Genomic DNA, 20,482 nt, shown 5'->3' on the forward strand with positions numbered 1-20,482 from the left:
TCTCTTCTTATTATTGTTGTCCTTTAGTAGTGGCTTCTTTGCCACAATTTGACCATGAACACCTGATTCACGTAGTCTCCTCTGAACAGTTGATGTTGAGATGTGTCTGTTACTTGAACTCTGTGAAGCATTTATTTGGGCTGCAATCTGAGGTGCAGGTAACTCTAGTGAACTTATCCTCTGCAGCAGAGGTAACTCTGGGTCTTCCTTTCCTGTGGCGGTCCTCATGAGAGCCAGTTTCATCATAGCGCTTGATGGTTTTTGCGACTGCACTTGAAGAAACGTTCAAAGTTCTTGAAATGTTCTGCATTGACTTACCTTCATGACTGAAAGTAATGGACTGTCGTTTCTCTTGGTTAGAGCATTGGACTAGTAACCGAAAGGTTGCAAGATCAAATCCCTGAGCTGACAAGGTAAAAATCTGTTGTTCTGTTCCTAGACCGTCATTGAAAATAAGAATTTGTTCTTAAGTCAGTTAACTAGTAAAATAAAAATGAATAAATAAAAAAATTGAGCTTTTCTTGCCATAATATGGACTTGGTTGTTGACCTAATAGGGCTATCTTCTGTATACCACACCTACCTTGTCACAACACAACTGATTGGCTCAAACACATTATGTAGGAAAGAAATTCCACAAATGAACTTTTAACAAGGCACACCTGTTAATTGAAATTCATTCCAGGTGACCACCTCATGAAGCTGGTTGAGAGAATGCCAAGAGTGTGCAAAAGCTGTCATCAAGGCAAAGGGTTGCAAAAAATATATTTTGATTTGTTTAACACTTTTTGGTTACTACATGATTCCATGTGTTATTTCATAGTTTTGATGTCTTCACTATTATTCTACAATGTAGAAAATAGTACAAATAAAGATAAACCCTTGAATGAGTAGGTGTGTCCACACTTTTGACTGGTATTGTATGCAGCCCTAAAAGTTGTGCAAGGCTGATAGAATATTTTTCAAAATGATTCACAGCTGTAATTGTTGTCAAAGGTGCTTTCATCAAGTATGACCTATTACCTCCAAGTATTACCTCTGGGCTGTGAAGACATACACAATCAATACCTCAATATATTTATCTTTTGAAGATTTATAATTTTTCTTTCACTTTGAAAATGTAGAGTAGGTTGTGTTCGGTAGGAAAGCAATCTTTTTAAAATACACTTTTTAGGCAGCGAAATGTGGAGACTGCTCAAGGGGAGTGTGTAGACTTTCACTAGCGACCGTTAATTGTTTTTGATCTTATGCTAAAAAATCATATGTAATGTGTATTTTCTAAAATAACCTAACCTGTAAATGGGCAGATTTATTGCAACCGTTACGGAGAAGGCTGTTCCAGTTAACATGATGTAGGTAGTCTCGAACAACAGTACTCTCCTCACTTCTCTGACAGGCATTCTGAACGTACGTTGTGGGTAAACCTACCTATTTGTCACACTCTGACCATTATTTGAGTTGTTTGTTTCTATGTTTTCTTTGGTCAGGGTGTGATATGAGTGGGCATTCTATGTTGCATGTCTAGTTAGTCTGTTTCTATGTGTTTTGGCCTGATATGGTTCTCAATCAGTGGCAGGTGTTTGTCGTTGTCTCTAATTGGGAACCATATTTAGGTAGCCTGTTTTGTATTGTGGTTCGTGGGTTATTGTCTATGTGATGTTGCATGTTTGCACTCAGTTTTGATAGCAGTCACTGTTGTTTGTTTGGTGTACTTCGTGTTTGTTTTCATTTAAAGGATGTATTCACATCACGCTGCGCTTTGGTCTCCTCACTACGACGTTCGTGACAGAATAACCCAACAATGGAGCAAGCAGCGTGGTAACAGCCAGCAGCAGCAGCGGCAAAGAACGCAGGACTCGTGGACTTGGGAGGAGACTCTGGACGGCGAAGGACCCTGGGCACAGCCAGGGGAATATTGCCGCCCCAAAGCAGAGCTGGAGGCAGCGAAAGCAGAGAGGCGCCGGTATGAGGAGACAGCATGGCAGCGTGGCTGGAAGCCCGAGAGGCAGCCCCAAAAATGTCTTTGGGAGGGGGGGGGTGGTGAAGCCAGGTAGGAGACCTGTGCCAACTTCCCGTGCTTACCGGAGAGAGGGACCGGGCAGGCACCGTGTTATGCGGTGGAGCGCACAGTCACCCCAGTGCGTGTGCATAGCCCGGTGCCGTATATTCCAGCTCCTCGTATCGGCCGGGCTAGAGTGGGCATCGAGCCAGGTGCCATGAAGCCGGCTTTACGCATCTGGTCTCCAGTGAATCTTCTCGGGCCGGCGTACATGGCACCAGCCTTACGCATGGTGTCCCCGGTTCGCCAGCACAGCCCAGTGCGGGCTATTCCACCTCGCCGCACTGGCCTGGCTACCGGGAGCATTCAACCAGGTAAGGTTGGGCAGGCTCGGTGCTCAAGAGTTCCAGTGCGCCTGAATGGTCCGGTCTATTCAGTGCCACCTCCACGCACCAGCCATTCGGTGGCAGACCCCCGCACCAGGCTGTCTCTCTGTCTCATCCCTACAGGTGCCCCCGTCTGTCCTGAGCCGCCAGTCTCCCAGTCAGCCAGGAGCCGCCTGTCACGCCGGCGATGCTGGAATCTCCCTCCTGTCCGGAGCCGCTCCTCAGTCCAGAGGCGCCTTTCCGTCCATTGGCGCTCTCTACGATGATCTTCAGTCCTGGGCCCGCTGCGAGGGTCCCCGCTCCAGGGGCGCCACCTAAGTGGGCCAAGACTGAGGTAGAGCAGGGTCCATGTCCCGCACCAGAGCCGCCGCCGTGAAAAAGGCCCACCCGGACCCTCGCCTTTTGATTAGGTTTTTGCGGCCGGAGTCCACACCTTTGTGGGGGGGGGGGGGGGGGTGTACTGTTACGCCCTGACCTGAGTATTCTTTGTTTTCTTTATATATTTTGGTTAGGTCAGGGTGTGACATGGGTGATGGATGTGTTTTTGCACGGTCTAGTGTTTTTTTGTAGGGTTATGGGGTTGTTTACCATCTAGGTGTTCATGTATGTCTATGGTTGCCTAGATTGGTTCTCAATTAGAGGCAGCTGTTTATCGTTGTCTCTGATTGGGAACCATATTTAGGTCATCTTCTTTGGGTATTTCGTGGGTTATTGTCTATGTGATGTTGCATGGTCGCGTTCGTCTTGTTATTTTGTTTGTTTTAGTGTACTTCGTGTTTTTTCGTCTTTCATTAAAGTTTTCACATCACGCTGCGCTTTGGTCTCCTCACTACGATGATTGTGACACTATTGTTCACCTAATACCTTTGCACTATTGGTTAGAGCCTTTAAGTAAGCATTTCACTTGTAAGGTTGTATTCGGTGCACGTGACAAACTTTGATTTGATGCTAGTGTAGTCCGCCACAGGATGTTTTTGGGTTGGTTGAGGGCAGTCATAGCCCTTGGTTCACTCCAAACCTATCTGTTCTTAGTTCTACATTTTTTTTGAAAGGGGCATGCTTATTTAAGATGGTAAGGAAATTACTTTTAAAGAACGACCAGGCATCCTCGACTGTTCGGGATGAGGTCAATATCCTTCCAGGATACGATTAGAAAGGCCTGCTCGCAGAAGTGTTTTAGGGAGCATTTTACAGTGATGAGGGGTGGTTGTTTGACCGTGGACCCATAGCGGTTGCAGGCAATGAGGCAGTGATCGCTGAGATCCTGATTGAAAATAGAGGTGTATTTGGAGGACAAGTTGGTCAGGATGATATCTATGAGGGTGCCCATGTTAATGGATTTAGGGTTGTACCTGATGGGTTCCTTGATAATTTGTGAGATTGAGGGCATCTAGCTTAGATTGTAGGACTGCCGGGGTGTTAAGCATATCCCAGTTTAGGTCACCTAACAGAACGAACTCTGAAGATAGATGGGGGGCAATCAATTCACATATGGTGTCCAGGGCACAGCTGGGAGCTGAGGGGGGTCAAAAACAACTGCTTCTATTCCCAAGCCATAAGACTGCTAAATAGCTAACAAAATAGCTACACAGACTGAGTTGACCTAAATATCTAAAAATAAAAAAAAATAAAAAAATTGCACACTCGAAGGGCACAACACACTGTCACTCAAACACACATACACAATATTTGCTCACACACATACATTTATACTGACTCTACACATCAACTCACATACAGACATATGCTGCATCTACTCTGTTTATCATATATCCTGATGACTAGTCACCTTAGCCCAATGCATATCTACCTCTATGCAGTTGAAGTCAGAAGTTTACATACACCTTAGTCAAATACATTTCAACTCAGTTTCACAATTCCTGACATTTAATCCTAGTAAAAATCCCGTGTCTTTGGTCAGTTAGGGTCACCACTTCATTTGAAGAATGTGAAATGTCATGAGAGAATTATTTATTTCAGTTTTTCTTTCTTCACATTCCCAGTGGGTCAGAAGTTTACATACACTCAATTAGAATTTGATAGCATTGCCTTTAAATGGTTTATCTTGGGTCAAACGTGTCAGGTAACCTTCCACAAGCTTCCCACAATAAGTTGGGTGAATTTTGGCCCATTCCTCCTGACAGAGCTGGTGTAACTGAGTCGGGTTTGTAGGCCTCCTTGCTCGCACACGCTTTTTCAGTTCTGCCCACAAATTTCCTATAGGATCGAGGTCAGGGCTTTGTGATGGCCACTCCAATACCTTGACTTTGTTGTCCTTAAGCCATTTTGCAACAACTTTGGAAGTACGTTTCGGGTCATTGTCCATTGTAAAGACCCATTTGCGACCAAGCTTTAACTTCGTGACTGATGTCTTGAGATGTTGCTTCAACATATCCACATAATTTTCCTCCCTCATGATGCCATCTATTTTGTGAAGTGCACCAGTCCCTACTGCAGCAATGTACCCCCACAATAATGCCCCCCCCCCCCGCTTCACGGTTGAGATGGTGTTCTTCAGCTTGCAAGCATCCCCCTTTTTCCTCCAAACATAATGATGGTCAATATGGCCAAACAGTTCTATTTTTGTTTCAGCAGACCAGAGGACATTTCTCCAAAAAGTGTCCCCATGTGCATTTGTCCCAATGTGCAGTAGCAAACCATAGTCTAGCTTTTTTTAATGGCGGTTTTGGAGCAGTGGCTTCTTCCTTGCTGTGCGGCCTTTCAGGTTATGTCGATATAGATACTTTTGTACCTGCTCCCTCCAGCATCTTCACAAGGTCTTTTGCTGTTGTTCTGGGACTGATTTGCACTTTCCGCACTAAAGTACGTTCATCTCTAGGAGAAAGAACGCATCCCCTTCCTGAGCTGTATGACAGCTGCGTGGTTACATGGTGTTTATACTTGCATACTATTGTTCGTGCAGATGAATGTGATACCTTCAGGCGTTTTGAAATTACCCCCAATGATGAACCATACTTGTGGAGGTTTACAATGTTTTTTCTGAGGTCTTGGCTGATTTCATTTGATTTTCCCACGATGTCAAGCAAATAGGCACTTAGTTTGAAGGTAGGCCTTGAAATGCATCCACAGGTACACCTCCAATTGACTCAAATGATGTCAGTTAGCCTATCAGAATATTCTAAAGCCATGACATCATTTTCTGGAATTTTCCAAGCTGTTTAAAGGCAGTCAGCTTAGTGTATGTAAATTTCTGACTCACTGGAATTGTGATACAGTGAATTATAAGTTAAATAGTCTGTGTGTAAACAATTGTTGGAAAAATTACTTGTGTCATGCACAAAGTAGATGTCCTAACCGACTTGCCAAAACTATAGATTGTTAACAAGACATTTGGGGAATGGTTGAAAAACGAGTTAATGACTCCAACCTCAGTCTGTAAACTTCTGACTTCAACTGTAAATGAGACTTTACACCCTTACACCCCAAATGGGACCATATAAATCCCAAAATGGTGTCGAGTTTGACATCATAGGAGTTGAATGAACTACTACTACTTGTGAGAGTAAACATTACTCCAAATAATTAACTGTAGAATACTGAAAACTGCATCGAGTTAAAAAAGTAACAAATATTGTTAATTAACACTGACAGAGTGAAACGCAATGACGCAGAGTTAAATATCAACACTAAATTGAGCATGTTCAACTGTGAAAAAAGAACTCTGTTGCCAGAGTACGTTTTACCCTTCTTAGACTGGCACCAAATGTTATTTGTGGCAAAATATTCTTCAATTAGAGTCAAATGTACTCTGTCATTTTGACTCTGTAAAGCCTGTAGCTCTATCTATATATACCAGGACATCTATACCAGGCAGTGTCAGAGGAAGGCCCTAAAAATGGTCAAAGACTCTAGGCACCAAAGTCATCGACTGTTCTCTCTGCTACTGCACGGCAAGCTGTACCAATGCACCAATTCTGGAACCAACAGGACCCTGAACAGCTTCTACCCCTAAGCCATAAAACTGCTAAATAGTTAGTCCGGGTAACTATTTAACTATCTGCATTGATCCTTTTTTTTGACTCATCACAAACGCTGCTGCTACCATTTGTTATCTGTCACTTTATTCATAGTTATATGTACACATCTACCTCAATTGCCTCATACCCCTGCACATGGACTCCATACTGGTACCCTGTGTATATAGCCAAGTTATCATTACTCATTTTGTATTTATTATTATTATTATTATCACGTGTTTTACTTTGAATTATTTCTCTACTTTCTTTGTCTCTGCATTGTTGGGAAGGACCCGTAAGTAAGCATTTCACGGTTAGTCTACACCTGTTGTTTACAAAGCATGTGACGAATAATGTGATTTTATTTGATTTAAAGCTTGTGGCTCTCCAGGACCAGGTCTAGAACTAAAGTAGCTCTAACTAAAGCCTTTTGCACTCCAGGACCAGGGGTTTAAACAGTAACAGGGAGAGTAGCACAACTGCTGCAGCCCCATCTAACCTTGTGTGTGTGTGTGTGTGTGTGTGTGTGTGCAGGGCAGTTCTCTAATCCCCTCTAAGATGCTGTTAATGTCTCTGGCTCTCCACTCCACAGTTAATTTACAGAGTATTAAGGCTGGGCCACAGGTAAAATGGAAGTGTCTGTGTGTGTGTGCATGTGTGCGTGTGTGTGTATGGGTGTGTGTGACACACATTATGTCAGATTCTAAAGAGCATTAAGTCAAAACTGCAGGTGAAATGATAGAGCAGGCTATTGTGGTCTGTCTGACTCGATGACTAATGGCATAAACAGACACACACACACACACACACACACACACACACAAACTGTGATTTCCACTGCAGTTATTCCCTCCATATTCAGCATCCTATTCTGTGGTGTTAGCTGCTGTGTTATTGCGTAACACTTCATTATGTGTGTTGTTGGCCTGCTCTGGGAAATGTGTTGATTTTACACTGTACATGTTACAATAAACTGTCATTTGTTTCACTGAACATGTGCCGTCTTCAACACTGTACATGTTATAACACACGCGCACACACACACACACACACACACATGCACGCACGGCGGCACACACACAGAGTTACAGGATGTATGGTATTGATCCTTTCTCAGGAGTAACCTGGGTACACAGCACGCCTGGAACACTCGGGTGTCTACCAATCAGAGCCAGGCGTTATCTACACTGATAAGAGCAGAACCCATTTAAAATCACAGCAGAGTGAGATACACCGCAAACACACACAAGTACACAAAAACACACACAAAAACACACACAGAAACACACACTTGTTATTTTTCCTCATAAAAAGACCAACTATACATATACATTTATTGGTTGTGAACTGAGTTGAGACAGCCACTCCTGGAGGACAAAATGCTGGATAATAATTTAAAAGAATTCTGTGTCTCTGCCTTACAGCCTTTACCAAAGTTCTGCTGACAGACAAACCTGTCCTGAATCTTTATTTTATATCAAATTTAGCTACAATCATATAGGCCAGGGGTTCCCAATCTTTCCCCAAACTTTTTCACACGAGAGAACCCCCTTCCAGCATTGGGGAACATCCCCCTGCATGTGAGCGCCACATCTATTTCTATGGGTACAAGCATGACTGTTCATGACACAAACTGTTCACATCCCTCTTGTTGGTGGAGAGAATTTTGCAGGTTTAAAGCTTCTTTCCTGCAATTCTACACATTTTGTCATGGGTTGCAAAGACAATTTTACTGTTTTAAAGCACATTTTCTTGAAATTCTATACATTTTACCATGTCTAATGTGTATTCATGTTATATTTGAGTGACAAAAAAATTACATAAAAAATTACATAAAGCCAGACTGAGTTCCTTTTTTGACCCCCTGCCGACCCCCTGCCAACCCTAGGGCACGACCCAGAGTTTTGGAACCACTGCTTAGGCTACAATAGCTTAGTCCTTCTGTAGCCTACCTAAATTCTCGTAGGCTAACTACACCACATAAGGTTAAATTATAAACTTTGTAAATTCCTTAAACTGACAACAATCGAGAACTAAACAGATTACACTGAACAAGCATTTTGCTAGACTCGCATTACCATCTGCTAACAATGTGTATGTGACCAATACAATTTGATTTGCAAACAATTACCAATGATTTTCAAACTGTCAAATGGCTTCACAATAGCTGTCAAATGGCTTCCCCCCCTTCTCTCTCGCTATGCCCCCCCCCCACACACACACACACACATCGGTAGCCGGTAATTCATTAGCGTTTGGTCATCGGTAAACCAGAATATCCACGTTTTACTGGAGTCAATAGGGTTCCCTCGCGCTGAAACATATCTTTAACCCACACTGACTGATAGCGTCTAAAAAAACACAATATGTCAAGACGACAACAACTAGAATACTGAATAAACGGTAGCTCTATTCCCTCACTTTTTTAATACCCGTCAAAGCAGAGGGACAATATCGGAGCACCAGAGCTAGGCAACAAACATCTTGAAGAATGAAGTCAAATGTCCGAGTGAGAGTGAGCGGAAATTTACCTTATGTTTATCTGTAAATGCTCAGCCAGTCACCTGCTGTATGTAGCCACGCGGACAGAACAGATGCGCGCTCTCTCTCGTGTGAGATGTGTTGGTGCGTCTCTCTGCCGCCTCTGGGCTGTTCTGTGTGGAGGGTCTCACAGCGCGGAAATGCAGCTTTATAACGAGAGGGGCATGGGGAGAAGCAAGGAGGGGAGAAGCAAGGAGGGGAGAGACAGTCGACGGCGCGTCTTATCTTGAGAGAGAGAGAGAGAGAGGCGGGGGACGTCATTTGCGTAATAACCCACTGGTTGAATTGACATTGTTTCCACCAAAAAATCAATGTGAAAACGTTGAATCAACGGGGATTTTGGGGGGTAATAAACTCATCAATGTAAGGGAATTTCGTATTTTTTTTACACAACTTTTAACATAAATCGAATTATATGGTGACATTTTTTGTTGATTTCACGTTGAATTCAGTTAGATTACAACTAGAACATTTAACGAACATTTAACATTCAATGATGGCTTCCTGCCGTGTATGTATCTAATAATCTCAGACATACAGACTGTAAAAAGACATGATGGCATGAGTCATCATATTTGTGCCCATTCTTCTCTTATCCAGAATAGACATCAAAAGAGGTTAACACAGTAAGACAAGCCTTGAAGACATTTTCCAGATCTCTGGCAACTGGGTGAAAAGGGTCATATCAGGGGGTATCTTTATCTATATACAGTATTTCCGTATGCAGTATTTCCGGATGTCTGACATTTTATTAGATATAAGGACTAGATATGCTCCAGATACGCATGTCCTTCATTTCATATTAGGAGCTAGGATATTCTCCGTAATGGGATAGTTTCTTCATGGATTCAAACTGGATCTCCGAAAACTCCCTGCTAACATATGAGTCTGGGGTGATATCTGGGGTGAGATACATTGAAGACACGCACCTGATACGCGTGCACCTCCTTAACGTTACATATTTGTAGAATATTTTAGCTCCGGAAAAGGTATGTGTCAACATGCTGACATATGTAAGCCTTTATCTGTAGTCATTACCTGATCATATATGTTTCCACATATAAAAATATGCATCATTTCAAAAGATATCCTATGACTTCCTTGAATCATAGATATTTCAATATCTCATCCTCGTATTTCTGATCGAAAATGGGCTAAATGTCCAGCGAACAAATGATTTTACCTATTCAGGCGTTGAAAGTCATTATGCTTCTTCACATGAAGGTGACATATTATTCAGTAGTAGGCACAAAATGCAAACATTGTCATATTTCATTAAAGTTGCTATTTCCAAAGCACATCTCTGCTATTTCTGTTTATTATTTATTTTTAAATGCAGCATTAATTGATTTAACAGAAAATAAAAGTTGCACACCCTCAATCCTCCTGGCTGCCCTGCTTTTTATTATGGACGCTGCGATGGGTGCAGATTGGGTCATCAACGGTGGTCCCTCGCAGTCCAAACCCAATGTGGTGGTAGAGTGTTGGTCTGTGATCCACTCCAAAGCTGTCAACGCATAAATATTGGCATTTCGCATAGCCATTCCACAAGGTAGCTACTCTAGATGCTTCTTTCATGATGAGAAAACAGACTGGAAAAGCTAACGTTAGCTAACCAAGTTGCTAGTTAGTTAGCTAGATAACTAGTTAGCTTAAAGACGCCATAATATTGTATGCCAAACAATTTAGATATGTTCTCTACCATTAGCAATTATAATATAATGTCTAGGGTAAATGGTTGAAAATAAATAGTCTGAGAACAGAACTATTGAAATGTTACTTTTGTACCTGCCCGGCGGGGCGGGATTAACACAGCCTAGGGACAGCTGGCGAGAAGTGCACAATATCTGTCTTACCTCCATGTTTGTAATTTGTATTGGTCATTACTTTCAACAAATGTACTATCAGCCATAATTTCATGTTTGTGTCTGTTTGAATAATTAATGCTATAGGTTCGGAATTTATGAAAATGAACCATGCGTCAACATCGCAATGTTGCGCTACCACAATATTTTGTTTTACAATATTAATCAGACTAAAATGGATGACATAATAGCTATATTAACCATAATTTTCTCATCTCACTTTAATGGGAATGTAGTAGGAGATGTTTTTTCACTACTTTTTAATATAATTCGTGCTTAGCCCTACCAATCAGGTGCGCTCCAGCTGTCATTGTCATGCTCGCTGCTCGTGAGTAGTTATTGTAGGGTAGTTTCTGTCAAACAATGTTTTACACCTTGTTGATTTATGATTGGGACAGGACTTCTGCCTAGGATTTGAATATCACACCTATGTATGACTTCACACCAGGATGTAAATACTGTTTCACGCCTATTGTTCTGATTTGATTATTTGTTCTACATTTTATTTCACCTTTATTTAACCAGGTAGGCCAGTTGAGAACAAGTTCTCATTTACAACTGCGACCTGGCCAAGATAAAGCAAAGCAGTGCGACAAAAATAACAACACAGAGTTACACATGGGATAAACAAATGTACAGTCAATAACACAATAGAAACATCTGTATACAGTGTGTGCAAATGAAGTAAGGAGGTAAGGCAATAAATAGGCCATAGTGGCGAAATAAGTACAATTTAGCAATTAACACTGGAGTGATAGTTGTGTAGATGAGGATGTGCAAGTAGAAATACTGGTGTGCAAAGAGCAGAAAAACCAAAACAAATATGGGATGAGGTAGGTAGTTGGCTGGGTGGGCTATTTACAGATGGGCCGTGTACAGCTGCAGCGATAGGTAAGCTGCTCTGACAGCTGATGCTTAAAGTTAGTGAGGGAGATATAAGACTCTAGCTTCAATGATTTTTGCAATTCATTCCAGTCATTGGCAGCAGAGAACTGGAAGGAAAGGTGTCCAAAGGAGCTGTTGGCTTTGGGGATGACCAGTGAAATATACTTGCTGGAGCGCGTGCTACGGGTGGGTGTTTCTATGGTGACCATTAAACTGAGATAAGGCGGAGATATACCTAGCAAAGACTTAGATGACCTGGAGCCAGTGGGTTTGGCGACAAATATGTAGCGAAGACCAGCTAACGAGAGCATACAGGTCGCAGTGGTGGGTAGTATATGGGGCTTTGGTGACAAAATGGAAGGCACTGTGATAGACTGCATCCAATTTGCTGAGTAGAGTGTTGGAGGATAATTTGTAAAATGACATCGCCGAAGTCAAGGATTGGTAGGATAGTCAGTTCTACGAGGGTATGTTTGGCAGCATGAGTGTCGGAGGCTTTGTTGCGAAATAGGCAGCTGATTCTAGATTTAATTTTGGATTGGAGATGCATAATATGAGTCTGGAAGGAGAGTTTACAGTCTAGCCAGACACCTAGGTATTTGTAGTTGTCCACATATTCTAAGTCAGAACCGTCCAGAGTAGTGATGCTAGTTGGGCGGGTGGGTGTGGGCAGCGATCGGTTGAAGAGCTTGCATTTCACTAGCATTTAAGAGCTGTTGGAGGCCTACGAAAGGAGTGCTGTATGGCATTGAAGCTCGTTTGGAGGTTTGTGAACCCTTTCATGCTTGAGTTCCAAATATCTCTAATGGTCGCCCCCAGCGTGAGTTTTTTTATGCACGTGATGTTAGAACCTTCTCTCCATTCCCAAATGTGATTGTTACGTAACAGTACTGTCACGTTCTTTCAAAATCAAACCCAGAAGCAGACCAGGACAAGGAGAGTAGGAAGAAGGTGAGTATTTATTTACAAGTGAATGTGAATGGGTAGATATATCCAGGTGGCGTAGCGGGCAGCGGTGGTGAGTTGATGGGAGTAAATAGGTGGATCCAATGGGGTAGCGGAATCCTCCTCCGACCAGGCGGGAATGGGGTATATGATCCGGGTGAGTAACTGAAGACAGAACAAACGGAGGTAGGTTTAAGGCAAGCAATACGTAAAAAAAAAAAAAAAAAAAAAATTCTATCCAACTTGAGGTTGATACTATGGCACAACATACTGTTCATGGCTAACGATCCGGCAGGGAATGGATGTCAGGTCCGGGCTTATGAAGAGGAGAGATGATGATCAGGACCAGGTGTGCAGATAGCTGATGGGATACAGGTGCGGGTAATCAGAACTCCCAACTGGCTACATTGCCCGGCAAACCGGACAGGGTGCGTTCCAGGACGCGGAAAAAACACTCCAGGACAGAACACAGGCAAAAAACAGACTCAGGAAACGGGATTCGTGACAAGTACATTTAATCAGCGCTGCCCTCAAACCAAAGCACGCATACTGTTTTTATTTATAGGTTGTTTTCAACTTGTCAATTTTAAATTATTTTCTAACAAGTGTTTTATTTTCTAATAACAGTTTGAATTGATGTGTGTTCTGCATCATTCATTCACATACAAGTAGTCATTTTTACTTTTGCCGACCAATTACTTTTTGGGACATTTCTGACCCGGACAAAATTCCCCAAACACTTCCCAATTGTTTGTGCAGTTCAAGTCTGCAGACATTTGCTCATCTCCTGTCCTGCATACACGTGTTCACATTTTCCGTATGTTGCCTGCATCACAATCAAAGTTGTTTTCGTTACCAATAATAACTTTGGAAATGTGTGCCTTATTACGTTATAATAGTTCCTGCATGTCTTGTTTTGTCGTTTCTACTGTAGCATAATGTTTTTGTGTATATTCCTTATAAAGCGCGGACACACAATGTAACGTTACTCATTTCATAACCTTTATGGTGTTATACTCCATGCTTAGGTAGCTAGCTACATTCTTCTTTTAGCTCTGGAAAACAATGCTAATTGCATCAGAGAACTATTAGCATCTGTTGTATTTTGAAGCTACTCTGTCCTTATGACTCCCAAGTGGCACAGCGTCTCATTGCTAGAGGCATCACTACAGACACCCATCTTCAAATCCAAACTGCGTTTCTATCAAAGCAAGTGCCTTATTACATTATAATAGTTTCTGTGTGTTGTGTTATACCGTTTCTACTGTAGTTCACTGTGAGTATGGAGCATAATATATTTGTTTATATTCCTTATAACTGCTGACACACGAGGTAAGGTTACTCATTTCATAACCTTTATGGTGTTATATTCAATCGTGCTTATGTAGCTAGTTTCATTCTTCTTTATCGCATGTTGTATGTAAACATCACACCCATTGTTCTGAGTGGCTAGGATTTTACTATCACACCCAGGTGTGACTTCAAGTTTAAGTTATCTTTACCCTGTAGTCAGGGTTCAACAATAAAAAAACACAATATTAAAAAGAATGGCAGCCATACAACTGATACACACATAATATGAAACAATGAGATGGATAAAAAGAGAAAGTCATTGTGCAAAAGTGCAGCAATAAATAGACATTATTTAATTTAATGTGCAGATTCAGAAAGTTTATGGCCTGTGGGATAAAATAGTTATTGTATATGTTGCTATTGTGTTTGGGAAGTCTAAAATAACAACCTGAGGGGAGGAGTTCGTCAAGGAGGCGGTGATCAGGACAGTCTAGGATACTGTTAGCTCTCCTCACCAGTTGCTTTCTGAATGTCACTGAGAGTTGTGCCTGTTGCACCTCGATGACCTGGCTGGCCACCTTAACCACCCTGTCCAACCTATTTTTGCAGCGATGAGACAAGATCGAAATTGGGGGGAAAAAAGACAGGTAAAATAAAAATACAAAACAATACCCCATTATGCATTTTTCTGTCTGTTTGTGTGTGTGGGTGAGTGTGTGTGTGTGTGTGTGTGTTGTTCAAGGGTTAGCATATGGGGTGTCTGGGGCTGTCAGGTCAGAGATGCGTCCAGACATGCAAGCTCATGGTGACATCAGGGCATGATGCCTATTCCCCATTGTCCAAATTCCTTAACCAGTGAGAATGCTTTAAGTTGTGATGGGCTAGTCAGGAGGGTGTTTGTGTGTATTGGTGGGGAGGGGCTGTGTTTGTGGGTCTGGACAGTTCAACTAGAGTTACTAGAGTTACCAGCCTCAGAAATGGCGGCCTAAATAAGTTCAAGTAACAGACACATCTCAACATCAACTGTTCAGAGGAGACAGTGAATCAGGCCTTCGTGGTCGAATTGCTGCAAAGAAACCACTACTAAAGGACACCAATAATAAGAAGAGACTTGCTTGGGCCAAGAAACACAAGCAATTGACATTAGACTGGTGAAAATCTGTCCATTGGTCAAATGAGTCCAAATGAGAGATTTTTGGTTCCAACCGCCGTGTCTTTGAGAGATGCAGAGTAAGTGAACGGATAATCTCTGCATGTGTAGTTCCCACCGTGAAGCATAGAGGAGGAGATGTGATGATGTGAGGGTGCTTTGCTGGTGACACTGTCTGTGATTTATTTAGAATTTAATGCACAGTTAACCTATTTAATCCCATTGGTCACAATAGTGACTGTAAGAAACGTTTTCTTTTATAAGGTTTTAAAAATGTTACTGAATGATCTATCAATGCATTTCCAGCCAATATTGAAATAAATAAGGGTCTCAATGAAACATGTGCAGTGTCACGTGTTTATTGTAAATTGTCACATGACCAGAGCTGTTTCCTTCCTGGTTGCCCCATGAGAAGAGGATGGCTGCATCAAAGCTCCCAAACAAAAGGTTAGTAAAGTATGTTAACATAAAGATAGGACAAATATCTTTGGTACACATCATCTTTAAGGTGTCTAGTATTGATATATGCATTTGCAATTACTCAACTGTGTTCAGTGTGGTCATAGAATGAGTAAACATGTTGACTGCAACAATAGTGACAGGCGGTATAACAAAGTGCATCTAGGTATACAGATACTTATACACATACATAGTTCTTGTTCTACCTAACTTTCTACTCTGTTCTTTCTTTTAGGTTCACTTTGAGTCAAGTTCTGGATATGTTGGATCTAGGTGACTGCCCAGACAAGGCAACACTGCAGTTATCCCTCAAAATGAGAAAGATGCTGTCCTGAGTGATTGTAATAGCGATGGGTCAGTTATGGTATATGGACAGGCCATTTGCCAGCCAGGCTGTTGAATGCATATGCTGAACCTATGCAAACAGATCATGACAGGAACAACGTTATCAGTGATGATGACCTACCCCTCACCACCCCCCCATCCACAACCTCCCCCACCCCCCTCCATTGTTGATAATGAAGAGCCAAGGGCCTCTACCCGCCAGAGGGTCCAGTCAGAAGAGCCAACGGCCTATACAAGCCATAGGGTTCAGCCAGAAGAGCCAAGGGAAAAGCTGCAGGTGGTCAAAAATAAAGATCGAAGAGGCCTGCCACTGATGTGATTCCAAAACACATAGTATACAGCCCAAATATGCAAAAGTTTGGCACGAAACCACTGAGCCATGGAAGGAGATCTTTACTGGCTGCTACTGTTGAAGATCAGGCATGATATGACAAAGCTTCTCACTGGCCAATCAACACGATGCACCGGTTCCAGAGAAGTCGTCATTGTGACAAACGTACTACCTATGCATGTGAGAAATACAAAGCGCCACTGCACATTGAGTGCTTCAAGATATACCATGGACACTAGAAAAGGAGATAAGACCGAATGAAAAAGGGCTGAAAAAGATAATAAAGGAAAAATAGAAAAGTCGATAAAGGGTGAGGAGAAACAGTACAACGGACTCTAGGAAGAAAAGAAAAGTCAACGGGTGAGGAAAAGCAGTACAACGGACTCTAGGAAGAAAAGAAAAGTCAAAGGGTGAGGAGAAGCAGTACAACGGACTCTAGGAAGAAAATAAATGTCAAAGGGTGAGGAGAAGCAGTACAACGGATTCTAGGAAGAAAAGAAAAGTCAAAGGGTGAGGAGAAGCAGTACAACGGACTCTAGAAAGAAAAGAAAAGTCAAAGGGTGAGGAGAAGCAGTACAACGGACTCTAGGAAGAAAAGAAAAGTCAACGAAAAAGACAATCGAAATGACGGAAATGTTTTTGCAAAAGAAGGTCAATTGATTCAAGACATCCTGTATGACAGTAGGTCTGACTGATTGTAGTTCAAAACAGTGATGCACAAACTAATCTTGCACTTGGTTCTGAAGCCTAACTCTATGATATACAGTATATATATAAGCACTCATTGTCCAGTGGCGCTTTAAAAAAAAAAATATATATATATATATAATTGTATTTTGTTCAGTGTAGGCCTCTACTTGCATGCATATTCTACAGGCTACCTCTAGCCTAAATGTTACCTTTATGTTCAGTAGGAATGAATCACACGACTGTTGCACTAAAATGTTACAATGACAATGTTACAATGAATATTGCACTAAAGTACAAGTTCAAATGTTACAATAAAGTTACAATATTAATGTTGCACTAAAGTAACAATGTTGAAATACGTTGATGGTTGTTGTCTTTTTGTCTTTGCTCTCAGTATTCATATCGTGTTGTATAAGGGTTTTTGATGTGTAAAATAGTCACACTAGAATGTGATGGGGCATTCTAGTGGCAATGCTGGGGACTGCTAGTGACAGAGTTTTAAATGTGTTAAAACTTCTTGATGCACCCATCCCGTTAGTGGAATCATTTTCGTCAACATCCGCTGAATTGCAGAGAGCCAAATTCAAATTAAATTACTAAAAATATTGCATTTTCATAAAATGGCGTGTCAGATTTCAAAAAAGCTTTTCGGCGAAAGCATACCAAGCGTTTATGTAAGGACATCTCTCTCAGTAGACAAAACATTACAAACAGCTACCAGCCAAGTAGATTGGTCACGAAAGTCAGAAAAGCAATAAAAATGAATTGCTTACCTTTGATGATCTTCAGATGTTTGCACTCACAGGACTCCCCGTTACACAATAAATGTTCCTTTTGTTTCATAAAGATTATTTTTATATCCAAAATACCTCCATTTGGTTGGCGCATTATGTTCAGAAATCCACAGGCTCGAGTGGTCACTACATTGCAGACAAAATCCAAATAGAATCTGTAAAAGTTCGTAGAAACATGTCAAACGTTTTTTATAATCAATCCTCAGGTTGTTTTTACAATATATAATTGATAATATTTCAACCGGGAATGTAGCTTCTTCAATCGGAGAGAGAGAGAAAATGTCAGCTCCAAGTAGTTGCGCATGCAAAACGCTGCTGGCACCCAGCCATATAATGACGCGATGTGATCTTTCTCGCTAATTTTTCAAAATAAAAGCCTGAAACTATGTCTAAAGACCATGGGGAAGCCATAGGAAAAGGAATCTGGTTGACATCCCTTTAAATGGAGTGAAGGCAGGCAATGGAACAGAGAGCTTTCAGGAAAAACAGCACCTCCGGGTTGGATTTTCCCCAGGTTTTCGCCTGCAATATCAGTTATGTTATACTCACAGACAATATTTTGACAGTTTTGGAAACTTTAGAGTGTTTTCTATCCTAATCTGACAATTATATGCATATTCTAGATTCTGGGCCTGAGAAATAGGCGGTTTCATTTGGGTACGTTTTTCATCCAAACATCAAAATACTGCCCCCTTGTCTCAAGAGGTTTTAATAACTGGGTTGGGATATATATAATATGTTAATTGTGACCGACCATAAAACACACTTTTTCACCTACCTTTCCATTAAAATTTCAAAAAAGTATGATTAATTACCTCAAAGGGTTACTAATAACACTTGATTTGGATATTTTCATGTCTGGGAAAAATTTGGGATTAAATGGATTAACCAGCATGGCTACCACAGCATTCTGCAGCTATACGCCATCCCATCTGGTTTGGTCTTAGTAGGAATATCATTTGTTTTTCAACAGGACAATTACCCAACACACACCTCCAGAATGTGGAAGGGCTATTTGACCAAGAAAGAGAGTAATGATTTCATATTTCCATATGTGTTATTTCATAGTTTTGATGTCTTCTTCAATGTAGAAAATAGTAAAAATAAAGAAAAACCCTTGAATGACTAGGTGTGTCCAAACGTTTGAGGATGTGGACATTAAGGATGTGGACATTTTCACAACTCTTGGCACAAAAATGTATTCAGGTCATCAAAATGGTTTATGTTTAAAAACTCTGCACATTTGTGATCCACCGCCTCAATTCGATCTTATGTAGCAACATTATAGATTGTGTTTTTTTTTACATTGGATAAAAGTAGAGACTCCGCTACAAAATGGTATATCATACACTACAGTTGAGGAACAATGGGAAAGTTATTCTGCTTTGAAAGTTGATGAACTTGATTAAACGGCCCTTGAATATTTTGGTACACCTGGAGAGCTCTTCTTTGTCTACATCTATTCAGCATCGCTCACACCCTCCTAAGCCTTATCCCCACCCATTTCTTTACACTAAGGAAAAACTCCAAGTAAAAATATACTTTATCTAGTCCTTGGTCTATATCCTAATATGACTTTGAAAGTGTCCAGATAAAAATATTGTATAACTATTTTATAATTACTAGATGATGCTTACCCAGACACTTGTCTAAATTGATGGGTCATGTGAAAGAAATGCCATAAACACCCACCAATAACATCTAGCTAAGTGGATGGGATAATATTGTCTAAATATGTATACATATGTATATGTTCATAAAATACAATAGATGGCCATAAATCACCCTCAGACACACCTGGCTAACTTGATGGTTATGTAATCATTATCTTGCAAAGTGGTCCTTTGTTTTGACATGTAGGTAGTTAGCTAGCTAGCTAACTAAACAATTAACCATAATCCCAACCCATAGATAGCTACAGTAAAGTGACCAGATTTCTGAAATTAAAACCGGGGACATTTCCAGTTCGGCAGTCAATATGTCATTAAAATATCCAATGTTATTATCTATGAAATGAAAAAGGGGGACAATTCCGGTTTCATGTATTTAGTCTAACAGGCACACTGTGATAGAGAAAACAACTATATTACAGAAACATTACAGACAACACAGAACTGTCCAATCTGAACAGTGGTCCTGGTAGTCTGGGTAGAATAAGAGCAGAAGAGAACATGCGCAAAAGTGAAGAAACAGACAATAGTATATGTGAAATACTTAACAACATAATAAAGAAATAAGACGATGATGTGATTGGTAACTACATAATATACTTATACCAATCTAATCTGTATATTTCTCAGAAGAATTACTCTGTCTTTGGCCAGCTTCTCCATGAACTCCTGGCAGGGGAGGTTGAAGTTTGTCTTCACAATAAGCATGGCCTTGATGGTAGGAAAAGTGAACACATTTCTTGCTGCTGTCCATATATCATTCATTTATGAGAACACTCTCTCAACTGGTGCATTACTTCCAGGTAAGCACATGACAACAGACGCTAATCTAGCCACGTTAGTGTGTGGGATGTCAGGCGAACTCAGGCTCTGTTGTCCAATTTGTAAGTCGCTCTGGATAAGAGCGTCTGCTAAATGACTTAAATGTAAATGTAATTGGGAGAGCTAATCAAAAATTTCAATAAGCATTACTCAACGGCTGGCCATGCCTTCCTCCTGGCTACTCCAACCCCGGCCAACAGACAGCCCCCCCCGCAGCTACTCGCCCAAGCCTCCCCAGCTTCTCCTTCACCCAAATCCAGATAGCAAATCCAGCTCTGAAGAGCTGCAAAACCTGGACCCGTACAAATCAGCTGGGCTAGACAATCTGGAC

This window comes from Oncorhynchus nerka, linkage group LG4 (genome assembly GCF_034236695.1).
Source record: "Oncorhynchus nerka isolate Pitt River linkage group LG4, Oner_Uvic_2.0, whole genome shotgun sequence".
NCBI classification, from domain to species: domain Eukaryota; kingdom Metazoa; phylum Chordata; class Actinopteri; order Salmoniformes; family Salmonidae; genus Oncorhynchus; species Oncorhynchus nerka.